This window comes from Tursiops truncatus, unplaced genomic scaffold, assembly GCF_011762595.2.
Source record: "Tursiops truncatus isolate mTurTru1 unplaced genomic scaffold, mTurTru1.mat.Y mat_scaffold_587_arrow_ctg1, whole genome shotgun sequence".
NCBI lineage: Eukaryota > Metazoa > Chordata > Mammalia > Artiodactyla > Delphinidae > Tursiops > Tursiops truncatus.
In genome coordinates, this window is record NW_022983351.1 from 6,980 (window position 1) to 25,935 (window position 18,956).

Sequence of the window (18,956 nt, forward strand, 5' to 3'; positions counted from 1 at the left end):
CCCCAGGCCATCCAGGACCACCCTGGTGAGACGGCCCCGTCCCCGCCCCCGTCCGTCCGCCTTCCTGCTGGGTTCTGAACACAGCACTCAGGTCAGGCGGCGGGCTCCTGCCCGGAGTGTTTGCTGTCCTCCCAGCACGACCGGGGCGGGTACAGTGGGGTTGCTGATGCCCGAGGGCCATGGAGGCAGGTCCCAGGCGTCTCAGGGGCTCAGCCGGGTTCACGGTTTCTGCTACAAAGGGCGTGTGAACACGCTTGTGCACAACCTTCGGGCGTAGTACTCAGCGTTACACAGTGAAAGCGGGTCAACAAGGGCTTAAAGCTGAGCGACACACCCCGTGCAAACCGGCGTTAGTTGTTGGATTCTCTTCCTTTACAGATGGGGAGGCTGCGCGGGGCAGAAGGGCCGAGCGACAACCTGGGGCGCGTCCGAAAGGGGAAGGGGCCCCGGACCCGCTATGTGCACGCGGGAAGGCGCCCCAGCCCAGAATTAGGATTTCCAGGCCCGCTGCAGGGGTGCGGCTGCCGGGAGCGGGTCGGGTGGGGGCAGTCCAGCTCTCGGAGTCCCGCTCGCAGAAGCCACGCCATAAGGGCTCCAGCCCTCAGAGTCACGCCCCCAAAACCACGCCCCTTCAGCCCGCCCATTCAGAAGCCCCGCCCTTCGGCAGCTCAGCCCAGAGCGCCAGACCTCGAAACCCGCCCCCGGCGTCCCCGCCCTTTAAGTTCCGGGACTCGGCGCTCTTCACGGCTCTCCCCCCCATCAGTCCGCGGCCACGGTCACGGTCACCTCGGGTCCCCGGCGGCTTCCCGGGCCCCCACTTGACGTCAGGGTGAACCAAGCACACGCGCTGGGTCCCCGCCGGCAGCAAAGGGTCCCTCCTCAGCAGCTCCTCCTCCTCCTCTTCCTCCTCCTCCGCAGCTTCTGGTTCCTCCTCACTCTCCTTTCCTCCAGTCCGACTTCTCCGGCCATCTGCACGTGGTCCCCGCCCCCCACCCCCTCGCCCCTCCGGGCACCCCAGGCCCCCTCGGAAGGCGGCGAGCGCACGCTCCGGGCAGGGCGACAGCGGCGGCGCGGCCCTCGGAGCCCCGCAGCCGCGAGCGACGCGAAAGAGCCAGGACCCCGGGCGGACGGCGGCTCGCACGGCCCACATACCGCAGGCGCTCCTACGCAACAGGGCGGGGCCTCAGGGGCGTGCTCCCGTGCAGGCTGCCCATTGGCCGTCCGGGTCACGTGCTCGCCGCCGCCTGATTGGTGCGCGCGGTCCGGGCCGGGAGGCCGGTCTGGGACACCGCAGCCTGGGCACACGTTTCTCTCTGCTGCGGATGCTCTAGGCGGCTTCCCAAGGCACGTAGTGCCGGAGCAGGGCCAGACCGGGCACCCAACCCAGTGGGCGCTCCCCCACGCTCGCCACCTCCCCGCACCCCGGTCAGGCCTCTGCGCAGGGTCGGGGTGCGGTCCTGGGGATCAGTCCCGTCCTCCGGAACCCCGAACTCTGCCTTGGTGGATCCGAGTGTGGCTCCAGGGGTCCCAGACCCTGCCTTGGTGGAGGTCCGAGGGCGGCCCCCGGAGCCCCAAACGCTGCCTTAATGGTCCGAGTGCAGCCCTGGAGTCCCAGGTCCTGCCTTAGGGCTCTTAGTGTGTCACAGGAGTCCCAGATCCTGCCTTGGGGGTTCAAGTGCATTTCTGAGTGTCCCAGACCCTGCCCTAGGCGTACAAATGCGGACCCGGGTCCTAGACCCTGCCTTAGGGGGAGTCTGAGTGCAGCCCTGAGGGCCCAGAACTCTGCCTTAGGGGTCCCGGTTCAGCCTGGGTTTCAGACCATGCCTTGGGGAGGGGTCCCGGATCCTACCTTAGGTGTCCGGGTGCGGCCCCAGGGGTCCTAGACCCTGCCTTGGGGATCCAGTCCCATCCCTGGAGGTCCCAGACTTTACCTTGGGGTCTGGAGTCTGGACTGGACGGGTATTGCAAACACTGCTTGGGGGTTTCAAATCCAAGTCCGGGGATCTGAAGTCTATGGTGGTAGCTTGACTGTGGCCCTGGGGGTCCAGGCAAGTCGCGGTGGATCCTAAACTCTGCCTTGGGGCTGTGTGTCTGGCCCAGAGGTCACAAACTTGGGCTTGGAGTCTCCTGTCTGGCCCTGGCAGGATGAACTCCGTGTTGGTAGCCCGAGTGTGGGAATGCAGCCCTGGGCCCCAAGACCCTGCCTTGCCGGCAGGGGTGGGGGGTCCTAGTGGGACTCCAGGGGTCATGAACCCTGCTTTGGGGATCCCATCCTATCCCTGGAGGTCTCGAACCCTGTCTTGAGGGTTCCACTCGATCCTTGGGGATCCCAGACCCTGCTTTACGGGATCTGAGTGCAGCCCTGGGACTCCTCAGCCTTGCCTTGCAGGCCCAAGTCTGTGACAGTGCATTCCCAGCCTCTACTTTGTGGGGGTTGAAGTGCCGCCCTTTGGGTCCCAGACCCTGCCATGGGAGTCCAAGCCCATCCCCAGGGGCCCCTGACTTTGCCATGAGTGTCCGATGCTGTCCTCCTGCAGGAGTCCCAAATGCTGGTCGCGGCTTCCCAATAGGACAAGGGGGTGTTCCAAAGTCTGCGATGGTAGCCTGAGTGCAGCCTTGAGGGTGTGAGTCATGCTAGCGGTCTCAGGCCCTGCCCTGAGGGTCCGAATCCAGCTGGCAGATGGAGCTTGGTTCATGATAGCAGACTCCACGGCATCACAGAAGGTGGGAGGCAGGCTGATTCCAAAGGAGAACCCCTCCCATTCAGACTGTAATTAGTCATATTCTCTTGGCAAAACTTACAAATGGCATGGTAACCCTAACCCCACCATTGAAAAAAAAAAAAAATACAGTCAAGCCCCAGCCATCACGGATTTGCTCGGCGGGGGGGGGGGGGGGGGGGGGGGGGGGGGAGCGGTGAGAAGTCTCTGATTCACGGACGATCCTGCACTTAGAGTCAGGAGAGCTGGTGGGTCACCTCTCCCCCTTCGCAGCAGTAGGAAACGATGACTTTGATGTGGTGCCTCTGTCCCCATGGTGTTGCCAGTTTCTTTTCAGTGGCTCCCTTTTGTAACTTGCTTCCCTCTACTGACAAGAGGTGTTAAGAAGTCTAATGGTGGGCTATGCACTTAAAATCCCCAGGGTTTGGGGGTGTCCGCACATTTGGGAGATGCTGTGAGTGAGTCGGGGTGGCAGTGTCATTACATGGCTTACAGCTTCAAGGGCTGCATTTAGCAACTTGACTTTTCTTGTACCTTAGATGAAGGTCTGGCCAAATTGTGGTGAAATCAGAGTCTGTCTCAAAAGGCAGTGGCCCTGAGAATATGTGTAAAGGCTACTTATTAGGGATTTTGTCAGGATAACAATCTGCTCAATTTGTATACGTTCGTTACTTGGGCTTGAAAGTGCATTTTCCCTCCATGGAAAAAAGTGACATATTTGTGTAGATAATTAGAAGGTGCAGAAAACAACCCGGAAGGAAATAAAGATCACCTACAATATGACCATACAGAGATAACTATTGTTAAGATTTTGTTATTTATTCTTCCAGTTTTTTAATGTACATATACACACAGGTTTGTGGATTCATATAATATATATTGTTTTATAAAATTTTTAACTTAAATTGTATCCTGCATATACTTTCAGTACATAAAGTAGCACTGTGTCTTGACTGCGTACAATGTGATTCAGTGGCTATTTCATCAGTTACTTAACCCCTCATGTTAACTGGGCTTGCATGTATGCCTGGGCATATGACTGCCATGTAGTGAGATCACTGTTCTCTGTTCACTCCTCATGCATTTCCTATGAAAATAAGCGGCAGCCCGACTATAATTTCGATAGTTGTACTGGGCAAATCACTGAAATGTCGAGGAGTTTCTCATCTGGGCATTAAGCATGAGTGAGTGAGAACCTTCTTTTCTTAATTGAAGTATAGTTGATTTACAATGTTTCAGATATACAGCAAAGTGATTCATTTATATATATATATTCTTTTTCAGATTCTTTTCCATTATAGGTTATTACAAGATATTGAATATAGTTCCCTGTGCTATACAGTAGGTCCTTGTTGGTTGTCTATTTTATATATAGTAGTGTGTATCTGTTAATCCCAAACTCCTAATTTATCGCTCCCCCCTCCCCTTTCCCCTTTGGTAACCACAGGTTTGTTTTCTATGTCTGTGAGTCTATTTCTGTTTTGTAAATAAATTCATTTGTATCTTTTTTTTTAGACTCCATATATAAGTGGCATCTTATGGTATTTGTCTTTTTCTGTCTGTCTTCACTTAGTATGATAATTTTTAGGTCTACCCATGTTGCTGCAAATGGCGTGATTTCATTCTTTTTTTTTTTTTTTCTTTTTTTTGCGGTACACGGGCCTCTCACTGCCGTGGCCTCTCCCGTTGCGCAGCACAGGCTCCAGACGTGCAGGCTCAGCGGCCATGGCTCACGGGCCCAGCCGCTCCGCGGCATGTGGGATCTTCCCGGACCGGGGCACGAACCCGCGTCTCCTGCATCGGCAGGCGGACTCTCAACCACTGCGCCACCAGGGAAGCCCAATTTCATTCTTTTCATGGCTGAGTAATATTCCATTGTATACATGCACCACATCTTCTTTATCCACTCCTCTGTCAACGGACATTTAGGTTGTTTCCACATCTTGGCTATTGTAAATAGAGCTGCTGTGAACATTGGGGTGCATGAATCTTTTATTTTTAACTTTTAATTTTTTTTTATTTCTTAAAATGTCCAGATAATTTAGTATTGAAATAATGTGACAATTTTTCAAATTAATGGATTTAAGGAGAAAATTCACATACTAATTGCTATTCATGTTTACAATGTTGGTAAGCCACTTAATAGAACTCAACATTATTATTGACTTAAACATTTATAAAATATGAAGAGTTGCCTGATAGGACATCTGTCTCAGTCTAAAAGTCTTTATCGTGTTGACTGGGGAAACACTAGGGCCACCTCATTAAAGCCAAAATCAAGATAAAAATGTAGACTAGCACATATTACTATTTTTAGTATATTATCTAAAATAATTACGTGAGGAAAATATTTAAAGCAAATAGTTAAAATTACTGTTGTTTAAATATGTTGTACTGCAGACATTCAAGAACTAAAAACTGCTTTAAACTCTAGGAAAATTCAGTAGGGCACATGGAAACAACAATATAATGTGGAGAAATTTTATATATGCATATTATTAAAATGTGTGTGTTTGAAGATAGGATTTAATAAAGAGAGCTTCATTTACCATACAAGAGATATGTAAAGTTTCTGAGAGAAAAAACTTAACAAGGAATGTGAAAGATGTACAGATATGAATAAAACTTTACAGTGTTTCAAAAGTACTCAAAAGAGAACTTGAACAAATATACTAATGTGGGGATAATTCTACAGAATTCTAATAAAGGACATATAACTGTACTGTAGACTACGGGGCCAAACATAAAACAAGTATGTGATTGGTTCCCGGTATTACTTGTACTGTCAAAGGACGAAGAGGCGGCGCTTCACAGGGGAGGTTTGCAAATAGGCTGAAACCATCATGGAAGGTAGTAGCAAAAAATATTCCACTAATTACTAAGTATTCCCCATGTGTCTTTTAAAATTAGACTTTTTACACTTTCCGGATATATGTCCAGGAGAGGGATTGCTGGGTCATATAATAATTCTATTTTTAGTTTTCTGAGGAACCTCCATCCTGTTCTCCGTAGTGGCTGCATCAACTTACGTTCCCACCGACAGTGCAGGAGGTTCCCTTTTCTCCACACCCTCTCCAGCATTTGTTATTTGTGGTCTTTTTGATGATTCCCATTCTGACCAGTGTGAGGTGATACCTCATTGTGGTTTTGATTTGCATTGCTCTGATAATTAGTGATGTTGAGCATGGTTTCATGTGCCTGTCGGCCATCTGTGTGTGTTCTTTGGAGACGTCTTTGTGTGGAAATATGCCTGCCTTTCTCTTGGGTAAATACCGGGAGTGGAGTGGCTGGGGCATATGGTAGGTACGCGCCTGACGCTTTACAAACCCACCAAACTGTTTTCCCAGCTGGTCCCTGTTTCACACTCGCATCAGTGGTGTCTGCGTCCCGGTGGCCCAGCGTCCTCTCCAGCCGCTGTGGGCCTTTGGGATGGCTGTGAAGGGGCATTTCCCTGTGGCCTCAGTCTCCGTTCCCTCATGTCTATTGATGTGCAGCGTCCTGACATGTGCTGATTTTCCCACCTGCATGTGTTCGCTGAGGAATCTGTTGGGATCGTCTCTGGGCCTTTTTTTGTTGAATTGTTTGTTTTCTTCTGGTTGAGTTTTGAGACATCTTTATAAAGACCTCTACCAGGAATGTGCTTTGCAGGTATTTTCTACCAGACGCTGGCTTGTCTGTTCACTCTCCTAAGTATCCTCCACAGAACAGAGGTTTGAATCGTGATGGAGTCTGAGGTATCAGTTGTTTCTTCTGTGGATTACGTTTTTTGATGATGGATCTAGATCGTAAAATTCTGTCCTCCAGAAGTTTTATGGTTTTACATCTCAGCGTTGGGGCCATGACCCATTTGGGGTTAATTTTTGCCTAAGGTGAAAGATGTAGGTCAGATTATTCTTTCTGCATTGAGTTGCCCGTGCAGTTTTGCGAGAAGCAGTTGACTGCGTTTCTGTCCCTCAGTTTCTGGACTCCGTTCTTTTCCAGCCGTGGGACCCTCCTTCACAAACACCACGCTGTCTTTGTTACTGTCGCTTTATGTGTGAGTCCTCCAGCTTTGTCTTTTTTTTTTTCAAAATTGTTTTGCCTGTTCTGGTTCCTTTCTCTTTCCATATAAATTTTAGAATTGGTTTGTTAATATACACAGAAAATTGTGGTGAGATTTTGATTGGGATTGCATTGAATTTACAGATCACTTTGGGAAGAATGAACATCTCAACAATATTCTTTCTTCCAGTCCATGAACACGGTATATCTCACTGTTTCCTTTTTTTTCCCAGTGTTTTTAATCGTGGTATAATATACATAACATAAAATTTACCATCATAACTATCCTTAACTGTGCGCTTCAGTGGTATTAAATACATTTATAATGTGTTACCATCATCATTAACCATCTCCATAACTCTCTTCATCTTGTAAAACTGAAACTCCACATCCATTAAATAATAACTCACCATTGCCCCCCCCGCCCCTGGTAACCAGCATTCTACTTTCTATCTCTATGATTATTCTGAGGACCTGGAATCATATATTATTTGTCTTTTTTGACTGGCTTATGTCACTTAGTATAATGTCCTCAAGGTTCACTCATGTCATAGCATATTGCAGGATTTTCTTCCTTTTTAAGGTGGAATAATATTCCGTGGTATGAATATCCTACATCTTGCTTATCCATTCATCTGTCGATGGATACTGTGTTGCTTTCAGGTTAGCTATTGTGAATAAGGTTGTGATGAACATGGGTGTACAAATATCCCTTCCAGACCTTGCTTTCAACTCTTCTGGGTATATACGTAGAAGAAGAATTGCTGGATCATATGTTTGTCTTAATGCCAACGCCACGCTGTTTTGATTACTGTAGCTTTGTGGTAAGTTTCAAAATCAGGAAGTGTGAGTCCTCCAGCTTTGTTTTTCTTTTTCAAGATAGTTTTAGCTATTTGGGGTCCCTTGAAATTCCATGTGAAGTTTAGGATGAGTTTTTTTATTTGTGCAGAAAACATCATTGGGATTTTGATAGGGATTTCATTGAATCTATAGGTCACTTTGGGCAATATTGACATTTTAATGACATTAAGTCTTTCAGTCCATGAACATAGATTGTGTTTCATTTATTTGTCTTCTTTAATTTCTTTCAGCAATGTTTTGTTGTTTTCTTTGTAATGGTCTTTCTCCTCCTTGATTAGTTCCTAAGTATTTTATTCTTTTTTGATGTTATTGTAAATAGAATTTTTTTTGTAATTTCCTTATCAGATTGCTATTGTTTGTGTATAGAAATGCAACTGATTTTTGTATTGACTTTGTATCCTTCTTCTTTGTTGAATTTATTAGTTCCAACAGTTTGTTTGTGGAATCTTTAGGGTTTTCTACATATAAAATCCTATCATCTACAAACAGATAATTTTACTTATTTCTTTCCAATTTGGATGCCTTTTTCTTGCCTCCTTGCTCTGGCTAGGACTTCCAGTACTCTGTTTAGGTTTCCTTTTTTTAAAAAAAAAAAATTATTTATTTATTTTTGGCTGCATTGGGTCTTCATTGCTGCATGAGGGCTTTCTCTAGTTGCAACAAGTGGGGGCTACTCTTCATGGCGGCGTGCGGGCGTCTCATTGCGGTGGCTTCTCTTGTTGCAGAGCACAGGCTCTAGGCGCATGGGCTTCACTAATTGTGGCACACGGGCTCAGTAGCTGTGGCTCGCGGTCTCTACAGTGCAGGGCTCAGTAGTTGTGGCTCATGGGCATAGTTGCTCTGTGGCATGTGGGACCTTCCCGGACCAGGGCTCAAACGCATGTCCCCTGCATTGGCAGGCGGATTCTTAACCACTGCACAACCAGTGAAGTCCAGTACTCTGTTGAATAGAGGTGGCAAAAGTGGATATCCTTGTCGTATTCCTGATCTTAAAGGAGAAGTTTTCAGTCTTTCACCACTGAGTTTAATCTACTGTGGTTTTTCATACTTGACTTTTATTTTGTTGAGGTAGTTTCCTTCTATTCCTAGTTTTTTTTTTTCTAATCATGAAAAGGTGTTGAATTTTGTTGAATGCTTTTTCTGCATTGATTGAGATGATCATGTGGTTTTGTCCCTTAATTCTGTTGTTGTGGTGTCTTATTTTGATTTTGCGTGTTGAACCATATTTGTAATCCAGGAATAAATCTCACTTGGTCATGGTGTATAATTCTTTTAAGATGTTGCTGAATTTGATGTACTAGTATTTTTGCATCGGTGTTCATAAGAGATATTCGTCTGTAGTTTCCTTTTCTTGTAGTGTCTTTGGGTTTGGAATCATGGTAATGCTGCCTTCATAGAATGAGTTAGGAAGTGTTCCTTCTTCTTATACGTTTGAAGAAGTTTGAGAAGGATTGGTACTAGTTCTTTAAATATTGGGTAGAATTCACCAGTGAAGCCATCAGATCCAGCGCTTTCCTTTGGGGAGATTTTTGATTACTGATTCATCTCCTATTAGTTATAGTGCTATTCAGATTTTCTACTTCTTTGTGACTTAGTCTTGGTAGGTTTTGTGTTTCTAGGATTTTTCCATTTCATCTGGTTATTCCATTTGTTGGTGTACAATTATCCTTAGTACTGTCTTAGAATGCTTTTTTCTTTTGAGTTGGTAGTAATGTTCCCACTTTCATGATTCTGATTTCAGTGATTTGAGTCTTCACGCTGTTCTCCTTAGTCCACCAGCTTTAGGTTTGTCAACTTCGTTGATCTATTTGAAGAACCAACTTTTGGTTTCATTGATTGTTTTTCTGTTGTTTTTCTCTTGTCTGTTTTATTAATCTCTGCTCTAATCTTTATTATTTCCTTCTTTTTGCTAGCTCTGGATTTTATTTTTTCTTGGTAATTCCTTAACTTATAAAGTTATGTTGTTGACTTGAGATCTTTCTTGTTTTTTAGTGAAAGCATTATACAGCTATAAATTTCCCCTTAGCACTACTTTCCCTGCATCTCATAAGTGTTGGTATCTTATGTTTTCATTTTAATTCACCTCTAAATATTTTCTAATTTCCCTTGCGATTTCTTCTTTGATCCATTGATTGTTTAAATGTGTGTTGTTTAATTTCCACAGTTTTGTGAATTTTCTGGTTTTCCTTCTGTTACTGATTTCTCACTTTATCCCATTGTTGTCAGAGAAGATAACTTTGTATGATAGCTATCTTTTTAAATCTATGGAGACTTAATTTGTGGCCTAACATATGGTATATCCTGGAAAATGTCCCTTGTGCACATAAGTGGAAGGTGTGTGCTGTTGCTTTGGGGTAGTGTGTTCAGTATTTGCCTGGTAACCTAGTTGGTTTGTTGTGTTCATTTACCTTTTCGTCACTTATATTCTGTCTGGTCGTCCCATTCCCGAGAATAGGGTATTGAAGCCACGAACTATTTCTGTAGAGCACTGTCTATTTCTCCTTTCAATTCCATTAACGTGGTATATCTCATTGTTTCTTAAGATATTACTTGATTTTTTTCATCAAAGTCTTGTTGTTTCCAGCCCACAGATCCTATACCTATTTTGTTAGATTGATACCTAAGAATTTACTTTTTAGGGTGCTCTTCTAAATGGCACTGTTTTTTAAGTTTCAGTTTCCAGTTTTTCATTGCTTGTTTACAGAAATATGACTGATTTCTTTATACTGACCAACCTTGTATCCTGCGGCCTTGCTAATAAATTCAGTTTTGAGTTTGAGGACCTTTTGGTTACATTCTTTGGGATGTTCTGCATAGCCCATCATGTCATCAGCAAATAGAGGTGGCTTTATTTGTTCTTTCCCAGTCTTATTGGGCCTTTCATTCCCTTCTCTCCCTTCCACTGACTAGGACTCTGGGACACAGTAGGAACAGCCGTCCCTGCCCTGTTCTCAGCCCAGTGCACATGCGGTTGTGGACCTGCATCCCCTCCTGCGTAGGAAGGAGACTGGTGCCTGCAGTGCTCGCCGGTGCTCGAGGGCAGCCCGGCCAGCCACACGGAGCAACTTTTGCCTTTGGTCTCGACTTGTCCTGTTAACTTCTGAGGAGTGGGTTAAAAATGAGAGATACAAAAGGTATTTTCTGCAGTATTATGTATAACAGCAATAAATGTCCCAAGGAGGAGTGGTGGTTAACTGAGTTACGTTACATCCAGGGCTGGGGGGCACAGGTAGCAGCAGACAAGGTGTTGAAGAACTTCCAAATGTTTTAAACCTGTGTGTGTGTGTGTGTGTATGTGTGTGTGTGTGTGTGTACACTTGTTTTATTTTCCTGAAGACACTTGGGAGCATGCCGCTGAGGTGAGGTCCCTTCCGTGTACTGAGTCAGCGGCGCTTCCTTAAGGCAAGATCAGGGGCCTGTCGCAATGAGGCTGTTGGTGGCAGGGAGCCACCTGGGCTCAGCGCTGAAGCCCGTGGACATTGGCCACAGTCTGCAGGGAAGGCCACAGTCCTGTCGGGCAGCTGTGTCCACATGTGACCCCTGGTTTCTGCTGTCGCGACCGTACCCCCAGGTTGTGCCATCTCCAGGCATGACCCCCGGGTCCCACCATGACCCCAGGGTTCCGTCATGATTCCAGGCTCTGCCGTGACCCCCAGGTCCCACCATGACCCCGGGTTCCACCATGATTGCAGGCTCTGTGGCCCCGCGAGGCTGCGGTGGTCTTGACCCCTCCTGCCAGGCCACTAGGCTGCACCCTCCCTGGAAGCGCAGGGAGAGTGGTTCCCTGCCTATGTTTCGTGCTCTCACTCATCCCACAGGACTTCTGTCCCTGGTCGCTGGCCTGAGTTCCCTGTCTCCATCCTGGGTCCTGACGGGTGGGGTGATGGGTGCCCTGTAACCCTGCAGACAGGGTTCGGGGACAGGTCTCCAACCCTCCAGGCAAGCACACGGGCCTCCCCGGACGTTGGTGGTTCATGGCCACGGTGGCAGGTCAAGGACCCCGGCTGTCAGGCTGTGGCAGGGACAAGGGCGGGGAAGCCCCCATGGAGGCCGGAGGGTGTGATGCTCCGCTCAGGGCCCAGGGAGGACCAGAAACCCCGGCTAAGGCCCTGCCTGCAGACCGTGTCCCCTCCCCCGACCCTAGACGGGGTGTTCTGTCCCCTGTCCTCAGACCCAGTGTCTCGTCACGGGTACCTAATCGTTCACATTCACAGGTGAGCTCACCGCTGCCTGTCGCCCCCAGGCCACGTGGGTGGAGTCCTATGACGAGGTCGGAGTCTCCCTGCTGGACTTCATCAGCCAGTCCAGGGCTGCAGCTGCGAAGGGGAGCCTCGCACGGGGGCTTCTTGGTGTCCTTCACACTCGGGTCATGAGGCGCACTCTCCTGCCCAGTGAGCTTCCAAGAGACCAGGCAGGCTCGGACCCCTTGGAGCGGCTGGCTTGTTTTCTGGGCAACGTTATCTGTTATCTCAGAGGGAAGGGGGACTGTGTCCACCCAGGGAAAGAGACATCCATGTCCTGACCCCAGAGCCTCAGGACGTGACCTCATTTGGAAGTACGGCCTGGTCGTGTAAGTAGGTAAGACAGGGGCCTTAGGGTGGCCCCAGCCCTGTGTAACTGCGTGCTTATAAGATGAGCGGAGACACAGACACAGAGGGGAAGCCACGTGAAGGTGAAGACAGAGACGGGAGGGAGGCGGCCACGAGCCCAGGGATGCCTGGAGCCCCCAGGAGCTGGAAGAGGCGGGAAGGAGCCTCCCCTGGAGCCTCCGCACTTTCCAGCTAGACGGCTACCATGAGTGGGCCTGAACTGAAGGCAGCACCGTGGCCCTGACCATTTGGTCTTGCCCGCGTGGCGCCCTGGGGAGTGGCTCTCACAGGACGTGGCCCAGCGAGGTGTTTTCACATGAGACCGTAGGACACTGGTCCTGTAAACAGGCAGGCCTGTCTCACCTTTCCTTCTGGGCTCTGGTCTCACGGGGGACTGGGCACCGTGTGGGGCTGGGCGTTCAGCCTCTGCACAGGACCCCTGGGTGTTGCTTAAAAGTGCAGGTTACACCCCAAGAACGACGGAAGGGGAAGTTCTCATCTGTCTCTGTGGATCTGCTGCCCCAGGGGCCTCGTGTGAGTGGAATCACACAGTGTTTGTCCTTCTGTGTCTGGCTCATGTCGCTGAGCATCATGCCCTCAGGGTCATCCACGCTGTAGCCTGTGCGAGAATTCCCTTCCTTTTCAGGCTGAATGACATTCCTTTGTGTGGATGGACCATGTTTTGGTGTTTTGTTCACCCATCAATGGACACAGGTAGTATGTACAGTAATTCCTCATGTCTCATAATATTCAGGGAGTAACTCGCTCAGTGCAGCCCTGACTCGGATGGGCCACCTCCTCTTTCCTCAGGGGTCCTGACGCCCGGTCAAGGGGGTTCATTCTCGCCAGACTCGGCATCAGGAGGGGTTTTGACACCCCTCATTGGGTCTCCTTCCTGTGAGACCCTGTGCTTTTTTTTTTTTAAACATCTTTATTGGAGTATAATTGCTTTACAATGGTGGGTTACTTTCCGTTTTATAACAAAGTGAATCAGCTATACATATACATATATCCTCATATCTCCTCCCTCTTGTGTCTCCCTCCCACCCTCCCTATCCCACCCCTCTAGGTGGTCACAGAGCACCGAGCTGATCTCCCTGTGCTATGCGGCTGCTTCCCACTAGCTATCTATTTTACATTTGGGAGTGTATATATGTCCATGCCACTCTCTCACTTTGTCACAGCTTACCCTTCCCCCTCCCCGTGTCCTCAAGTCCATTCTCTACGTCTGCGTCTTTATTCCTGTCCTGCCCCTAGGTTCTTCAGAACCATTTTCTTTTTTTTAGATTCCATGTATATGTGTTAGCAGACAGTATTTTTCTCTTTCTGACTTCATTCTGTGTGACAGACTCTAGGTCCATCCAGCTCACTACAAATAACACAATCTCGTTCCTTTTATGGCTGAGTATATTCCATTGTATATATGTGCCACATCTTCTTTATCCATTCGTCTGTCGATGGGCATTTAGCTTGCTTCCATGACCTGGTTATTGTAAATAGCGCAGCAATGAACATTGGGGTGCATGTGTCTTTTTGAATTATGGCTTTCTTTGGGTATATGCCCAGTAGTGGGATTGCTGGGTCATATGGTAGTTCTATTTTTAGTTTTTGAGGAACCTCCATACTGTCCTCCATAGTGGCTGCACCAATTTCCATTCCCACCAACAGTGCAGGAGGGTTCCCTTCTCTCCACACCCTCTCCAGCATTTATCGTTCCTAGATTTTCTTGATAATGGCCATTCTGACTGGCGTGGGTGATACCTCATTGTAGTTTTGATTTGCACAGTCTTACCGAGTTTTTGTCCACCTTCCTTTGCTGGGTTTTCCGTGCCCCCTGGAGGCCGCGTCTGCACGTGGCTCAGCTCAGCTCTGGTCAGCGTGGCCGTATAGCTTCACCGTGGCCCCTCGCTGCCCCGGGGGCCCCACCCTCCCCATGGAAGGAGCGTCCCCGGTTGAGGGCCCGGCACGGCGCCCATAGCTTGGACCCTCTGCTGAGGGTGCATCTCGCCCTGAGGACGAGGCTCGGGGTCCAGCCTCCCCGGTGGGTGTTGGACGCACCTCCTCGCTGGGCCAAGGCCAGGCCCGATGGGGTGGGGGATGCTGAGGGCACCGCAGTCACAGTTAGTCTGGGGTCCCAGGCAGTGTGGCTGGGCCACGGGTGGCTGTCTCCACTCTGTGCCTTTCAGTTTTGGAACACAGTGGCAACCAGTGTGTGCTTAGTGTTGCCGTGGTAACCGTCCCTTCCTGCAACTCCCAGCATTGCCACCACTTTGGTGACAACTTTGAGGAGACGGTGACCAGGACGAGCATAACCACGGGCTGTGAAACGCCCCATCCCTGCTCTTCTGCTGCAGCAGGAAGCCCGGAAGGGCTGACGGTGCCCCACGGCCACCCAGCCGGGGCGTGCAGTCACGGTGAGTCGCCGGGGCCTGAGGACGGCGGGGACACACTGGGGTCACCTGCTGCCTCCATAGAAATCACCCGCCCTGGTCTGCAGTGTGTCCTCAGCTGCGCGTGGGCACGGGGAATCCTGGTGTCCTGTCCTGTCGGGCAGTGGTTACAGCAGATGGTGGCTGTAACATCAATTTGTCTCTTCTCCTGGAGGCTGGACTCTGAGACCAGGGTGCCAGCGGGTCAGGTTCTGGAGAGGCCTCTTCTGGGCCGGGTCATAGGCGGCCCCTTCTGTGTCCTCACAGGGCACAGGGCGGAGGGCAAGCTCCGTCCTGAGTCTTACGAGGACTCTGACCCCATCGTGGGGCCACACGCGTGTGACGTCATTAACCCCGATCACCTCCCAAGGCCTCACCTTCTAATCCTGTCCCACTGGGGGGTTAGGGCCTCCACATGTGGATTTGGGGGGACACGCACACTGAGTCCATCCCATGTGGTTTATGAAGTCAGCCCCACCTTAGGGGCGTTGGCCTTTGTGTCCTGTCCCTGAGGACAGGAGGAGGGAATGGGAGGAAACGGCCCCGGTGTGTCATTGGGATATGTGACAGGTCGGGTGTGGCACATGGTGTGTGGGGGTCTCGCCCTGTTGCCCAGGCTGGGGAGTAACCTGTGGTTCTGTGTTTGGCTGGACTGTCGCCGGGGTGGGGGGCGGCTTTCCCAGCTGAGCCTGGGACCTTCCTGCCGTCTGCAGGAACCGCAGGGCATCTCAGGGGCCAGGTGAGAGCACCACTTGCCTACAGGTGCTTCTGCATCTTCCCGGGACAGGGGTCCCTCACCCCGGGGCATCTGGGCAGTTCTTGCACCCGCCTGCTCTCTGGTCAGGCTGCAGACTGTCCCCTCTGTAGACCCGCCCACTTGGGCATCCCCACACACCCGACCTTGGCCCACCCTTACACAGGGTACCTGGGAGGGCCCCGTGCGTGAGCTTCGTGTTGAGTTTGGGGACTTGTGCCGCTGACAGTGATGCGGGGAGGGGTCTCCCCGTCCCTCGGGGTGGGCATCTGTCTGTCCTCTGTCTCATCTGAGCTGTCATGTTGTCATGACGACGTGCGAGCAAGGTTGGTTTTCTGATTCTTCGTCTTCGTGGAAGAGTTGACCCCAGAATCGTGGAGTCTGGGGTGTGGCGAGTGGCTGTCTCACGCTGGGTTGTGTTTCCTCGTGTGTTTCCCACACCAACACCCCTGCCTTCACATCGGGGGTTACTCACAGGTGTCGGCAGATTCTCTGATGAGCCCGCCTTGAATCGGGGGCCAACCTGGTCTCGGTCCCGAAAGCGTCTTGGAGGAGATGGTGCTGTTCTCACCTTGTCCACTCGTCTGGGTTCGGCCCCGTGTCTCAGCCCGCGGGCCCCAGGCTTTCTTGCTGCTGCTGCAGATTCTCCCCTCTCGGGGGTTGACCCCTGTCCCTCGCACGCTGCGGCGGTTTCTCGGGAAGGGCCGGGACGGAGCCCCTCTCTTGACCGTGAGCACTGGGCAGGCGTTCCCGGCCAGCACGGGTCCTTCAGGATCCAGGGCTGTGCCCGGGCCAGGTGCCCAGCTTTCCCTGGACAGCCGTCGGACGCCCTTTACCCTCCCCGTCCTGCAGCGACGTAGCGACCCGCCTCCCCATTTCTGCAGATTCTGAGATCTTCACACTCAGGTTTCACGTTAGGTTTCCTGCATTTTGCTCCTGGGCGGGAACAGCCTGGTTCCTTTCTCGTTGTGGAGTAGCCCGAAACGTCCAGACGATCCCCAAATTCCAAGAACCGAGCGTCCGGCGTTGGTGGCCACATCGGGCCCCATGCGGGCTCTCCTCTCTTGGTAATAAGTCGTGAGCGTCTCCCCTGGTCAGTGGGTTTCCATCCGGGTCGTCGTGTTGAAAGGCTGTGAGGGCGTCGTGGATCGGAGGTGACGTGGCCGGTGCGGGTGTAGCTGGATGTGGGCAGACCCTGCCCCCAGCATCTCAGCCGTGGATCAGTGGCCTCCGTGTGTGTGTGTTGCTGTGGTTCTGTGCCCCCACCCCGGCCCCGTGTCCCCAGCCTCAGGGGTCCCCGTTCACCTGCACAGCATCAGCCTGTGGGTCACCCTTCCCTTGACCACACGCCTGTCCCGGGACCCTGTCATTACTTCGCCTCTGGGGGAGGCAGAGGTGGGGAGGCTCCTCCGGATTCTCCTCTGGATTGTCTTGAACCTGGGTCACCTGGGGAGTGGGCTCTGCCCTGCTGTCTTGGTTGACAACCTGATCCAGACAACGGCCCACTCCCCTGAAGTATGGGGGCCAGGGGAGGCCCCAGGCAGGTCTGGGGTCCGAACCCCTGTGACCCGGCTCAGACCTGGGTCACAGGCCTGTGGGTGTGGCCAGGGTGCACAGAGGTTTTCCAGCCTCTGTTGGGGGTGAACAGACCCACCCCCTTCCCCTGGAAGGAAAGGGGGCGTCAAGGCCGCGATGGCTTCTCTTGGTAAAACATGCAGATACGGATCCCCAGACCCGGGACACTGCCTCCTCCCACCCCTGCAGGTTCACCCGGACCCTGGCATATTGGGTGCCCCCACACCGCCCACGCCTGCACATGGGAGGGCCCCGACACCCCCGCACGTCCGTGGACACATACAGCCTGGGCAGCGACCCCACTGAGTTCATTTGCATCCCCTGCTACTCCACGGGGTTGCTGGCTCACAGCCTGGTGCTCACACCACCCACCGGGTGCACAGGTTTGCTTAGGTCCCGCCCCTCTGCCTGAGCCCCGCCCACTTCTCTGAGCGCCAGTTTCCTCCCATCAGAGCTCTGCCAAGTCCTGAGCCCCGCCCACCTCTGGCCCCGCCCTAGAAGCCCCGCCCCTCCTCTGGACCCACCCTGGCTCTAAGCCTCACCCCTCCACCTGAGCCCCGCCCACTTCTCTGAGTTCTAAGTCCCGAACCCCGCCCACACCTGGCCCCACCCACACTGGCCCCGCCCCTCCTCTGGGTCCATCCCTGTATAAGCCCCACCCTCTCCCTGAGCCCCGCCCCCAGGGATGGGTAGGCCTTCGCCTTCCCGGAGGCCCGAGGCCCCGGAGCCCCAGGGGAAGGACAGAGGAGGACCATAGCCACCAGCGCGTCCCCAACCTCGGCGTCCTACTCCTGCTCGGCCAGTTCTGCAAGATCCTGGCAGAGCGTGAGTGCCCAGCCGGCGCCGTAGTGAGGAGGGCGGAGGGGATTCCTGGGGGGCAGGGCGCTCCCCCGTCCCCGAGCCTCCGTGTCCCCGCACGGCGTCCTCGCCGCTGTGAGCGTGGGGAGGGGGCACAGGTGGGTTCCTGGGGGGTCCCCTCACCTGTCCCCATCCAGGTACCCTGTTGCTGCAGGCTCGCCCACCTGTGGGACTCCATCCCCGCGGGTGTGCAGGCCTTTGGGGAGGGGACGCGCAGCCTGTCGACAACCCGTTGCTGCCCCCAAGGGGTCTGTGGGGAGGCGAGGGGGGCGGGGCGTGAGAAGCGGGCGTCCTCAGAACAGGGAGCGTCCTCGGTGGGGGGGAGCAGCAGCCCTGCTGTGCCACCGTGGCTGACCACTCCTGCCACTGCAGAGCTGCCCGCAGGGACGAGCTCCACCTGGACCCCCTGGCCGGCATCTCCGTGGTCGGCGGGGAACCCAGAACCGTCTGCAGGGTCCCCAGTCCAGCAGGTGAGGCGTCCCCTGCGTTGTGGGTACGTGGGGGGCAGCGAGGGAGCAGGTGGGACTCTGCAGCCGCTGGGGTCTCCCAGCTGAGACCTGAGCCCAGTGTGGGGATGGGAGGGGCCCCTGTGCAGTCAGCACCAGGGATCCAGGCGCTGGTCCCAGTGACCCGGGGCCACTGCATGCACCATCACCAGTGGCTGGCTGGTTGTCAGGTGGCCCAGGCCCCGCTGAGCCACCCCAGGTGCTCTGATACCCCAGGTGTGGACTGGGGCTCGCTCGGGAGCCTCAGGCGTGCACCCAGGTTCACGCGGCTCAGACCACAGGCTCGGGGGTGCCCTGGGGTCTGGCGTCCCTCCTGACTCCGGACTGGGGCAGTGCTGCCAGAGCCCCGGTGAGTATGGGCCTGGGACGGCCCTTTAGGAGCAGAGGTGCCCCTCTCCGGGGCACCTTGTGCAGACCCCGCGTGGTCAGTGCACCAGCCCGGGAGGGGGCTCCGGGCGGGAGTGCGGCTGGCCTTGCCCCCGGCCGTCTTCACGGCCCCAACAGCCATGGCAGGTGAGGGTCCCCCGTCCGCTTTCTGGGGACTTGCCAAACTGTCCTTGAACTGACTGGGAACCACCCTGTGGGCGGCCATGTGGTCTCGGTCACGTGGCCCCACGTGGTCT